Below are 13,011 nucleotides of genomic sequence, written 5' to 3'. Positions count from 1 at the left end.
TGTTGTATCTTTTCTCTAATTTTATTGGCCGCGCCTGCGCTCATACTTTGGTGCGCTTGTACTTGTGCGTATTATTAATAAAGTGGCATTTAATCCTCATTTGCATATGCGCACGGGAGATAATATGTCGAGATAATTGGTATTCTGAAAGTTGTTGTATCGTTTATCTTATCTTATCTTGCATGGTATTTACAACAATATTTACAACAGGTAGGGGGTTGTTGTATCTTTTGTGGTGATATAATGGCGGCAATATTTTTTGCCCAGAACCAACTTCGAGCCAATAGACGAGTTAGAAGAAGATTGTGTGTTGACCGGAAACATCACAGATGAGAACTTTCTAAGATATTACATGCTAGGATATGACGATTTTAATGCTCTCATCTTAACCAATATGGTGAAAGCGTGATTTGTCTTCATGATCCACATTCAACAGCGCATAATGATGACGCGCGTAATAATGCTCAAATAACTAATTACGCCCAAGATTAGTATGCGCCAGGCGCATCTTCAGATATGGCATAGAGTATTCTTATTGGTTGACCTACTTATAATGCTTATATAAAACACATTTTGATTGGTAGGGTTCATACAAATGGGCGTGTCAACAGTGGTCAAAGATAAGATAGAGGCGGTCCTTCGAGAGATAACACAGGGATAAAATGATGTTCAGAATACCAACTTACAACAATATTAGCGCTGTGTTATTTCTGGAAGATACAACAAAAGATAACACAAAACTTACAACAATGTTCAGAATACCACCCCTGTACAGGGTGTACATGTACATGTACATGTACATGTATGTGTCCCGGGCACTTGTTAATGTTGAGCCCTGCATACTAAAAGTAAGACATTGGCAGATAAACATGCCCCCTTTATTAGACAGCAAAACCAAATATAAACATTTTTTAAAAATGTGGAGTTCATGTGCCCCCCCCCCCCACCCCCATACATGTATCTCCATTTAATTTGATACCCTTTCCTCTACAAATTCATATCTCTTTGGGAGATTTCCAAGAAAAATGATACATAATTTGGCAGGCCTTGTGTGCAATATACCGGTACACCAATATAACAACAGCCCTACAGTTCATTATGATTGACAGAAGTTGGTGGCAGGTGGCTGCTAACTGCTATCCAACTGCTGCTAAAATTAAAATATAATTTCATGTTCTATTCATTTGTCTGTGAATGTTGATATCAATCCAATATGAATCAAATATAGATTAACTACAAATGTACAAATGATAGTTTAATGTACATTGTCCATACTTGTACTTCTTTTTTTAGAGACAAAACTGGGAACTGAAAATTTGTATTGTCAAAGAAAAAATCTACCGGTAGTTTGGTAGTTATTGTGAATTGTGAAGTTTAAACATTATCAAAAAGATAGCTAATTGACTAAATTTTGCTGAAAATGAAAGTAAAAAAGCACTGCACATTGAAATAGGTACATGGCAATGTAAAGTTGAAATGATGTTGGGGGAATATATCTACGCATCTTTACTTAATTATATTCCATTTAAATGTATTCACATGTACATGTAATATGTAATCAATCAAAAAATTTATTGACTCTATGCAAAAAACGTGACATGTACATTTGTACATTTACAGTGCCCCTGTATATTACAGAAACTTGTACAAAATAAATGTTTATGAATGCTCATCTTGATTTCTAAAACGTGCCTCACCATCCTTTGCCCTCAATATTGGAAAGCCATTTTAAAGAAGTTGAGTGTGCATCAATGGCTGATCGAGAGCAAGAGGGGTATTAACTCATATCATTTTGCAATGGATGATATACACTGTATACATGTATATCTATGAATTAAGTACATATCTAGAATTGCCTCGCACAAGTGCAAGTACATGGACTTTGCATTGCATAAAGCGCAAGCCGTTCTCTTTTTTAACATATAATAACAATCGGATAATTCAAAGGACTTTCAATTCTTTAGATGACAAGATACATCTATCTTCCATTAAAAAATCTGCTGTGTTGAGATTATATACAGCAATCTATCATTGGCAATACAGTCAAATTCATTACCAGTAATCTCTACGCTAAGCCCACTAGGAATAGATCAAGCCTCATTAAGTTACGCGGAAATTGATGCGTCGCGAACGTCCTGGCTCCGCCGGCACGGAACATTGATCAGATTCGGGGACATATCGTCAGCGAAACCAAATATTTTTGTTGTTACCAGCAAAATGTCGCAGCGTTGTAACCCAACCCTGGGCCCCATCCTCAGCTGTGGCTAGGCGATTCTAATGACAAAATATGTTCATGATTGTCCATTGATGAAAGACTGGAAAATGCCTTGCTGTGAGAGTAAATGCTACAAGGGTCACTGTGTGAAATGTTGATGAGAAAGGGACTCAGTCTGGATTGTACAAGTAGTATTTTTAGAAATCTCTGTTAACTACATGTATCTGCGCACTACATGTACAATGACTCGGCTACAGACTTCACAATCTGAAACAAAGTAGAGCATACATGTATCTTCCCTATCTACCTTATGTCTGTACATCCACGAAAGCCACTAAACGTTGGATTTGCAGGCCAAAAAAATGAAAAAGTTAAATTCCAACTGCATTTGAAAGATAATACTAATTTGGAACTTCCCTAAAAAAGGTGGGGCTTGAAAATGTCTTCAAGTGGGAAAATAACGACTATTAGTTGTCAAATCGACTTTAGGGCTATAGAGCCCAAAAGTAATAGTCTTGATTGTCAGACAATTGCCCCGAATGGTCATACGTTTTATGCTGCGCAAAGATTCAATCAGTTTAATCTTGGCCATCACAAGAAGTGGGTTATTGATGTAGACAAATGCTCATGTACATGTACCCTTTACAACTCTTTTCATGTATGTTATTACCAAAGCAGAAAAAAAGCAAGTCAGTCACTCAATATAGTGTCTGACAGTGACAGTGAAGTCTAGCAAGTAAACGGGTTTCCTTGCATAATTTGAATATGAGGACACTACTAACGTTTAAATTTCACAGATAGGACATACATGACATATTCATAATTCCTGCAAAGTTCTACAGCATTTGAGGTTGGCTGCAAAAGGGACATACATGTAGTACCTTTATTGCCTTTCTGGTTCTCATAAGGCGACGTATCCCTGGATTTCATGTCTGTGTGTATATAATATGTGTAAAAAAATATATACAAACATACAGGTGTACATGTACATGTATATTTCTGTTTATATGTATTTATATAAACATATGTGCTAATCTAAATGTACATGTGTGTATAGCACTACAGAATTACATGAACTCAGTCCAATCTTAAACTGTAGATGATTTCTGTAAATCTTTAGTGTCAAAATGAAGGCATTGCCTCTATATGTACACTATTCATCAATTTCTTTGTAGATGCAATTTACATGTTCATCATTCAAGAGGCTAAGAGCATTTATCACAATGTTATATATATGCAGGGAGATACATGTACCGGTACATGTACATGTACATCATTTTATTGTACTGGCTCTTTGTCAAATAAATTAATCTTTCATATATCGCACCATCCTTCGTTTGGATCTGAAACAAGAATGCGTCATTGTCATGTTGCCCATCCCTACATCTTTTCAAACGACTGCTCTTCCTGAATAATTGAGTGCTTCCACTCCAAAAAGCACTTCCACTCCAAAAAGCACTTGTTTTATATCCGTAGATAAAACACACAAAATAGTGTGATCAAGGCTTCGCTAGGCGTAAAAAGAGTGCTTCTCGAGGCTTTCTAGAAATAAACCGATCAATACTGCCATAGGCCTCATCATTTATTGAAGCCACCAATCAATTTGATTTCCCTTGTTAATCAAGCACGATGTACGATACAACTAACTGAAAAATGTGTGTAACATTTGCCAAGTTTGGACGGTATACACAGATGCAGGTCTAGATAATTAATTGAAAGATTCACCCTTGTTCACACGAAGAAAAATATATGATTTTTTTTGTGTGATCACCGATAAGCTATTAAAGAAATCAAACTTCTCTCGTGTAAACGTACCCCCCAAAAAAGTCAAAGAACAAGTTTTATAGCCTACACAACAAGGTTGAGCATTATTTTATATTGTATATATTGTACAGGTAATGAAGGAAGAGAAGAAGAAAAGAAAAGTTAATTTACCATGCGAACATACATGTACCTTCCCTAACCCTAACAGCTTTCTATACAAAGTAATTTATCTGGTTACGGCCAGTTAGACAAATCAGCATACACTTATACATGTATGCATGCATAAAGTACAAGTACATGCACAGAAACCCTGATCTGCATACCACTACATCAATCGGCAACTTACCGGTACAGTGTACAAAAGTAAATTTACAAATTACAACTTAAAATGTTATCTTGGACGATATTCATCCCCTTTTGCTACAAGCACTACTCTCATATGAGTTCATGATCTTTTTTCTGTCCCTGTTTCTAACTAAGCGGTGTTTCTCTAAACGATGTTCCCTTTCGTGTGAATGGGCCATGAATATTGCATGCCACCTTCTCCAGTCAATAGTGAGTTTTGTCCTTGACTTGTCTGCAACGGAGGACTAAATTATGTATGGGCATGCAGTCCTACAGTACATGTACATGTACATGTACATTGCTGTAGCCAATGTTCAATTACAATTTCAATTTCTTTCTTTATTCATATTGAGTTCATCTATTAAAGAGGATTGTTCTCAAGGTACACATTCTGTATTGTATTGTAGAACATAATGCATTACCATCAAATGAAAATGTTGGTTTATAAAATGTACGGTACTTGAAATTTAGGTACAGTACTTCTATCAGGGAAATAAATATTTAGATAGAGATGGTCTCTTGGACCTAACATAAAGGTTGTACAGCCTTTAAGTTGGAGCCTTGGGCAGAGCCATTATGTATAAAGTTTGGTTAACTTGGTGTCAACTTCCACATATCGGTATGTATTTTTATGTTTTAAGCTGGCCCAACAAAGCAGTATTTTCCATATTGTGCCTAACTTGAACTGGGTTGCCCAAACTCCCCTAATCAATGGTACTGACTAGGGCCACATGCCACACCTACAAAACTATATGTTGTTGTTCGTTTTGTGAATAGCAACATTTGTTACCATAGCAACCTGTTGTGTTACACTCATGGAGTCATCATTTTCGTTCAGCTCAAATGAAATTGAAAGGCTGTGCATATTAGCGTGTAATGAGGTACTCGAGTACATGCCCAGGCTTACAGGCGGATACTGGATTACTCGGCCGCCACGTTTCTTTGTTTGTTTGTTGTTGTTGTTGTTGTTTTGTTTTTGTTTTTTGTTTTTTTTTTTTTACAGAAGCAGGGGTGTCCCCTTTAATCATTACATTACATGTACATGTAGGTAATTTCACATTGCCTTAGACTGAGAGCCAGAATGATAACACCCTTCACGCTCTAAGACAACATGACAAGATAAAAACTACCACTAAAAAAAAGTTCTGCAGTTCAGAAAATATATCTCACATTTGCCATTCTCAGTAGGCCTGTCTTCATCAGCTCGAGATTCCAAAATAGCCAGCTTTTTCTGATTTGGAAAGTTACAAATTGCGTCTTCATTAGCTCGAGACTGGACCGTTGCATAGTGCATAGTGCGAGTCATGGGGCTGGTGAAGACGCACCGGACAAATGGCGGGATATTTTGCAAACTAGCCCAAGATATCTTGGGATGATTATCTCAACCAAATATCCCGCTTATTGCAACTTCGGGCTGATGAAGACGCAATTTAACTGGATAGTTTGTGATCGGGATAGCTCAAATAGCTGGATATTTGGCAATCTCGAGCTGATGAAGCCAGGACTAATAGCAGGCTCGGTGTAGGAGTTCCACCCACAGACCGGTACATGTACGCACAAGTACAAAACAAGGTTAGGCCAGTCTCTGTTGAGTAATTAAGTTACAACCGAATGGATTACTTAGTCCCATGGAATGTATTTATTGTCATGGTATTAAATACCTTTCAAGCACTCTTATGATTCACTGCCCCCAAACAAAGAAAGTGCGCTACTTATTGATCAACAAATGTGGCTTTAGTGGTCGTTGATGACAAATCTTTGACATTCTACTTGCTTTATTATCAATGCTTTTGTTTGGTATAAGAGTAATTTATTTGTTTTCCTCCATATCACCAACAATAAATGCTTTGTATTTTGATATGTTGACACAATTACACATTTTGAACTTCCGGTAAACTTGTACATGTACATGTACATGTATGCATTTTTATGTCAGGCGGAAATTCACCACGTTCTTGTCAATCTTTGACATCCTACATGTACATGTATTTGCTTTAATAAAAATTCCACATTTAACTTTGGCATAAAAATCTTTTGATTTGTTTTCCTCCCATATTATCAACTTTAAATTCCTCCAAAGTTTGGTGTTTTTACACAATTACAAATGTTGTATGCGCACGCACCATTACTCCGAACCTCAAGTAAACTACTGTATGTGGCAGAAATCACTACAGTGTACATGTATATTTATATCCACAGCATTCCAAAGATAGTGCGTACAATAGCATACGGTACAAGTTTCTCAGAACATGATAACATTACTTAAGTACTTGAACACGCACAATGTACATTGTATCACACTTGGTTCATTTTTTTTCTTGATTGGCATGTATTTTTCAATTACTGTGAGGTTGTGAATTATTCATTGTGTAAAGGGTGAGTCACACATTCATAAAAATGTATTTCCCTCCAATAGTTATAATCAATTTTAGTCTAAATGTTTCACTGGTTCAACGGATTTAATGACCACCAATTCAAGAGAAAAAATGATAATTTCAATGTGAGCAGGTACACATTACACGCCTAGACCTCATTATTTCCTCTACTTGGTATAATACTCAGATCAAATAACATGTTTTGTTTGATAGATAAATCATACATGTATGTAAATAGCTATAAACATCCTGTTGGTTTCCAATTTCCACTTCAATGAAGCACTGTAAAAAATAATATGTTTATGTTACAATAAACTTCCAAAAACTATATACAATGTAAAGAACGTTTGACAAACAAGATGATAGATATATATATTCCAATGACCACTGGAATGCTTGAATATTTGAACAGTAAAAGTTTGTTGTAAACATAAGTTTATATATCATTTCTGATGATTAATTTTATAAGCATACAAAACCCATCGGCTGAATAAAAGTTGAAAGACAAGCAACTACATGTACATGTGTAGTGTGAACATGAAGCAGGCCCACCTGAGATAGACATGCTTTTTTCTTTCTTTTTCATTTAAAAGAAATTATAATTTGTTTCCAGGAACTGTGAATTTTGAATACCCTTTGGATCTAAATACTCCTTCATCTTTTCTCATATCTTGTGGGACTTTAAAGATGAATTCATGTACATTTTGAAAATGTGTTGTTTGGAACCGGAGATGGGCTGGTTGAAAGTTGAAAGACAAGCAACTAGTGTGAACATGAAGCAGGTCCAGCTGAGATACACATGGATTATGTGTTTACTCATACATATTTTATACTAGAAAGGTGTGTACAAATTGGGGAGGGCCATAATCTGCGTTCACACATCTCCAACTTTCAGGGACTAACATGTACACATGTAGGCCCTTAGGGTAAATTTCAATATTTTTACATCTACATTGTATGGTTTAAAAGCAAATGAAAGTGACTTTTTTTAAATATAAATGGGAACAAAAAATCTCTGAAAATAAATTGTTGGCAATGCTTACTATGAAATCATTTAAAATTTCAATGTCTTTTTCTCTCGTTGTCCTGTGATGGAGGTCAGTCAAATCAAATACAAATCAATCTTCTTTTATACTCTCTAAAAAAAATCGAGTGATCACGGACGTCACTCCTCTGGAGAGTGAAAATGTAGTGAAAATCGAGTGAACATTCACTCTTTTCTTCTTAGAGAGCACCCTAAAATCAATCGATTTTCACTCCTAAACAAGTGATCACGGACGTCACTCCCAAGAAAGTGAAAATAGAGTGAAAATTCACTCTTTTTTTTAAAGAGAGTAAACATATAAAATGGTACCCTTTGGCGTTAGGCTTTAAAAGTATGGATCTCATCCGTAAGCATGTGCAGGACTGTCCATACAAAAGTTAACCACTTACAGTACCACTGACCAGCAGATACAAAATATGTAGAAAGTCTTAACATGACCAAAAAAAATTGTGTTAAGTTGTAAAACAGCTAGTGTTCAGTAAAGTTCTAAAAGGGGGATGGGGGCTCAAAGATTTCTTGAAAATACATTAAGCTATTAAAGCAAAGCACAAACATGTACACTTGTACATGTAGAAAATGAATGCAAGAACACTTCTAGTCTTCTAGAACTGCGCCATGCAGGTTGAATGGGGTGGACACTGGACAGTTTTAAAGCCAAGGTAAAGCCAAGGAAGGCCACTGGTGCAAAGCGGGACCAGCTGATGTCTGGTGCTGCCTGATAGCACACTGCTCAAGCAGGGGTGCATCCAGGAGTTTGCCAAACAGGAGCACAATATTCTTTTCTCTTTAACAGGTTCATCAGGAATTTTGCAGTGCCAATTTACCTCCAAAATTCTCTGACAAATAACAACAACAACAATAGGACAGAAGTACCCTGTACATGTACTATAACGTCTGGTGCCTTTTAACACCAAATTGTCTGACAAGAAAACACTCAAAACGGAGAGGAGCACAAATTGGAACTTGTGTACCGGTATTGCAGCTACAGTACATGTGGGCCTACATGTACATGTACATACATGTACATGTACATCCATGGTATGACCCTAGACTGAAAATTCAGTGTATTTCACTCAGGGATATGTTCCGCTGAGACTATACATGCACGTCTGGTTTCACCATAGGATCAGAAAAAGAGTGTAAAAAGACAAAAGATGCTTAACTCTTCCTAGCAGAAACTTGAATTTCAACAGGATGCATTGGCTGTTTCCCCCCCCCCCCACCCCCCCCCCCCAAATCCCCTCCCACAACAAAAAAGGGGAAATCTGCCGCTCCAGTTCTTGAACTGCAGCCCATCAAGATCTCCGGACTGATGGCTCTTCCAGACATTACCAACATCATCCCTAAAACCAATTATTGTCTGGCCTCTGTCCCAAGACACCATGTCCATTTTTCATTCTCTTTCATTGCCCAATAATGTACAACTTCCTCCCCGAATGTGTTTCTGAAGCTTATCTTGGCCCACATTTTGATACCCACTGATAACATCTGCAGTGGTACTAGTCTCCATTTCTCTTCAAAATGTTCCAAATACAGACAGAAATTTGTCCAGGGCTTTCGTATTATAGCTTTTTATTTGGGTTGCCAGATGGGTAATTTATAATTGTACATCATGTAGATTGCTTAAACATGTAGGCTGCCAACTTTATCTTTTGGTAGTCATTTACATGTACTGTACATACATGTATACACACACATAAATAAACAGTAAACTGCACAAAATCTTCTTTTTTTCACTAGTGCAACAAAGACAGGACTTTATTTTAGGCCATCAGTTGACACACATACATGTATAACTGCTGATTTAATTTAGAGCCCTGACTTGCATTTCTTTTTATAGCCTGCAATGATAGTTTCAAAAGCCTGAAATAAGGCCACATCTCAGTCAGCGTTACATTCTTATCGGTATCTAAAATTGCTCTTAAGAATGTGGGTCAGGTATAATGTAAAAGGCATGGATGCATTTGAGTTTGACATCAATCATAAGCTACGCAGAACTTGAAAGTGAGTCACAGATTCACAGTAAAACTTCTCTTTCTCTATTTGGACAGATTTCTCCTTTAACATTACTACCAATATTCTTTACGGTCACTTTATAGACTACCAAATGTGACTTAAACTACAATTTGTAGTGGTCTATCAAATAAATATTCCTTCAATCAAAAGAAAATGTTTGCAACTCATCCCAGATTCCCAGTAAAGCCTAAAGGATGGATTATTGGATTTCATTTGATTTCAAATGGATGTGATCATACAGGGCAACATTGTACAGGTATGTTTTGTTAGGTTTTACCATGGATTTTACTAGCACCTGTATGTTGTCTTTCACAGGACTAATAATATAATTACTGATTGGTAAGATACTACATTTTATTGTACAGTTTGAGTTCACCTACATGTAAACTTACAGTATGGTGAATATCTACATGTACCAACAATTGTTTAGAAATAACTGAAAATGGTTGCCTTTACTATCTTCCCAGTGTTGGATATGTGTCAAAATATTAATTGAAGTAACTGTGGAGCAGCTGAGTGATGGGCCCCATTCCAACTTCGCTGAGTCATTTAATCCATAACCACAATATGAAACATGCACAAAATAAAACTTGGCAAGCATCTGCCAAATGCATGACATCATAATTTTGTCCACGTTTATGATCTATATTTGGTATAAATGTACAGTATAAAGATTAAAGAACAAGTTAAACATTTTGGAACATGATTTCTGATTTCATATCAGCCTCATATTCATCTCTGTTATCCCTTTTGATTGCCCCCCCCCCCAACCTCCTCTCTCTCTCTCTCTCTCTCTCTCTCTCCTCCTTCCCACAGAAGCTCAAGTTCTACTGCTCATGATTCTCCATCTTCTTCTTCTCCTCCTATATCTGCTCATCATATTCCCCTCCCTTTTCTTCTTTTCACTCCTCCTCCCCTATCTTTCTTCTTTTACTTCCTCTTGTTCTTCTCCTTCTCTTCCTTCTTTTCCTTTTTTTTTCTTCTTTTTCTTCTTTCTCTTCTTTCTCTTCTTTATTGTTTTCTTATTCTTCTTCTTTTTATTCTTCTCTTCTTCTTCTTTAAATGCCCGAGGCCATATATGGGACCTTCACATTTTCTAAGCACCAAAAATACAACCAACAACAACGATTATCCATGATACAAATTGGAGCACATGCACAATGACCAAGAAATTTATCACTTAAATTAGTAAACAGTAAATTAAAAGTAAGTATACGTAGACTATAGGCTACAAATCAGTACAGTAAATCGTGTCAGCATGTTTTATAAGAGTGATTCCAGGCACAGAAAAGCAAAAACACAATAGATATCAAGAATAAAATAGGGTCTAACATAAGTAACAATAACTTTTGTAATATCAATTGTCATTTGCCACAGACTGCCAATACTGAAATGATCAGTGTGAGGCAAGGAAGCTGAATACTGGTTGAAGTATTTGTGTAATTACCATATTCCTGAAAATGTACCATAAAATCAAATCTCTATTGATTTTATAATAATCTCATCTTGTGTCACACAGCACAATTACCATCAGTGGTGGACCACTAGGCACTACACCATCAGTCATTCACAATCAATGCCTTGCCTTGGCCCAACCCAAAATCACAGCGTTTATCTCTTTGGCCCGACTTGACGAGTGCAGTGATATCACATAATTCTCGCCGCGCCTCGGCAGGCAGGGCCAGGGCTGCCGTCGAAACATACGGTGTACACAGGCACCCTCCACTTTCAATCTCATAACATGTTTTCACACATTTAGTGCATAGAAGATGGTCATACTCACATTTTGTATGTCCTGTCAGTGATATTCCACGAATGTTTCCCCTAGAAGAAGTATTCCTTAACGGTTCACGTCCAGTAATGATGTTGATAGTGGTTTCTAATGGCAATAATGATGTTCTTCGCAATTCGTAAGAGCTTTCGTCGATGTGCGTACCGTACGGTACGTACTTTGTGATTAATATAGCAGTGTGCAGAAATGAGCGGGTACAAAAGTACGCACACAAAATGCAAAATCTGAGGTAGGGGGGGGGGGGGGGGGGGGGGGGGGGGGGTTACGCGCGTGGATGGCGGAGGATCTTGAACCTCAATGTACAGTCGACAATTATTTCTATGTTGTTGTTGCTGTTTTGTTGGTAGTAGTTTATGGCGTTCATTCAGACTACTGAGTAAATATACACGCCATATTTTCACTTCAGTTATCAGTAATGAAATTTGAAAATAAAAAATTGTAATAATATTTTATGTGAGGTGCACTCCCTGAGCACATTTTTTTGTCCCGAAATTTGCAAATCTGACCGATAGACATTTCGTTCCGTTAGGGGGGGGGGGGGGTAAGGTCACCTTTTTTTTATTAAAGAAAAGGGGGGTTTAACCCCCCCCCCCCCCTGCGGACGCGCCTGCTCTAAGTGTTCCGTCTTTGGTGGAGGGTAAGATAGGTGACAGAAACATCACCATTTCAACCTTACTCTACTCCTATATGGCTCCTCTAAATAGCCAACATCTATAGGCCCACTATAGGAACTTCTCCTAGGGGCAGTCCCTCAATAAACCTTTTCTTTTCAATCTGAACTGTCTACCAGAAGCTTTGTCCACCGCTACCCTACCACCGCACCCCACCCCCGTACACACATGCACACCTTCTTCTTTGGAGGGGGGGGGGGCGGGGGGCAGTTTGGAAATTAATCACTAAATTAAAACATTTTCAAAAAGGAAGTTCATATGGGGCTGGAGGTAAAGAATGGAACCAACCATTGAAGGGGCACTGGTCTCGTTGAGGGCAGGCGCGTATGCAGGATTTTTTCAAGGGGGGGGGGGGGGGTTAACATTTTCAAATCGGGCCGATAATTTCGCACTCGACTCAGCCAGCCGCTGAATAAGCGGGGGGGGGGGGGGGGGGGGGGGGGGGGGGTAAGAGGATACTTTTTTGGTCTCGAAATTTGAAAATTTGACATTTTGCTCCGTTGGGGGGGGGGGGGTAAGGTCACCTTTTTTAGGTCAGCCATGGTAATAATTTATTTTATTTTTTATTTTTATTTTTTTTATTAATTTTTTTTTTTTTTTTAACCCAAAGGGGGGGGGGGGGGTTTGGTTTTTTTTAGGGGGGGTTTATACACATAAAAATACCAAAGGGGGAGTTAAACCCCCAAACACCCCCCCCCCCCCCTGCGTATGCGCCTGGTTGAGGGCACTGGGCACTGGGCCCTCATAATTTCGTTCATGTACTATTCCCTCAAGTTCCCCTCCATACC

The 13,011-nt window shown here is 37.8% G+C and overlaps 1 long non-coding RNA gene across 1 annotated transcript in view; it reads right to left on the bottom strand.

Moving 5' to 3' along the window:
* LOC115925991 overlaps positions 1 to 11,720 on the bottom strand; it is a 30,788-nt gene extending 19,068 nt beyond the window's left edge. The window contains exon 1 of the long non-coding RNA XR_004064913.1: positions 11,544 to 11,720. This is a non-coding gene — a long non-coding RNA (uncharacterized LOC115925991). The remainder of the gene's footprint in view (positions 1 to 11,543) is intronic.
* Between the last annotated feature and the right edge of the window lie 1,291 nt (positions 11,721 to 13,011).

Source organism: Strongylocentrotus purpuratus, unplaced genomic scaffold (genome assembly GCF_000002235.5).
Source record: "Strongylocentrotus purpuratus isolate Spur 01 unplaced genomic scaffold, Spur_5.0 spur5_scaffold_19, whole genome shotgun sequence".
NCBI lineage: Eukaryota > Metazoa > Echinodermata > Echinoidea > Camarodonta > Strongylocentrotidae > Strongylocentrotus > Strongylocentrotus purpuratus.
The sequence above is the reverse complement of the archived record's forward strand: the minus strand, read 5'-3'. Positions and strand labels throughout refer to the sequence as shown.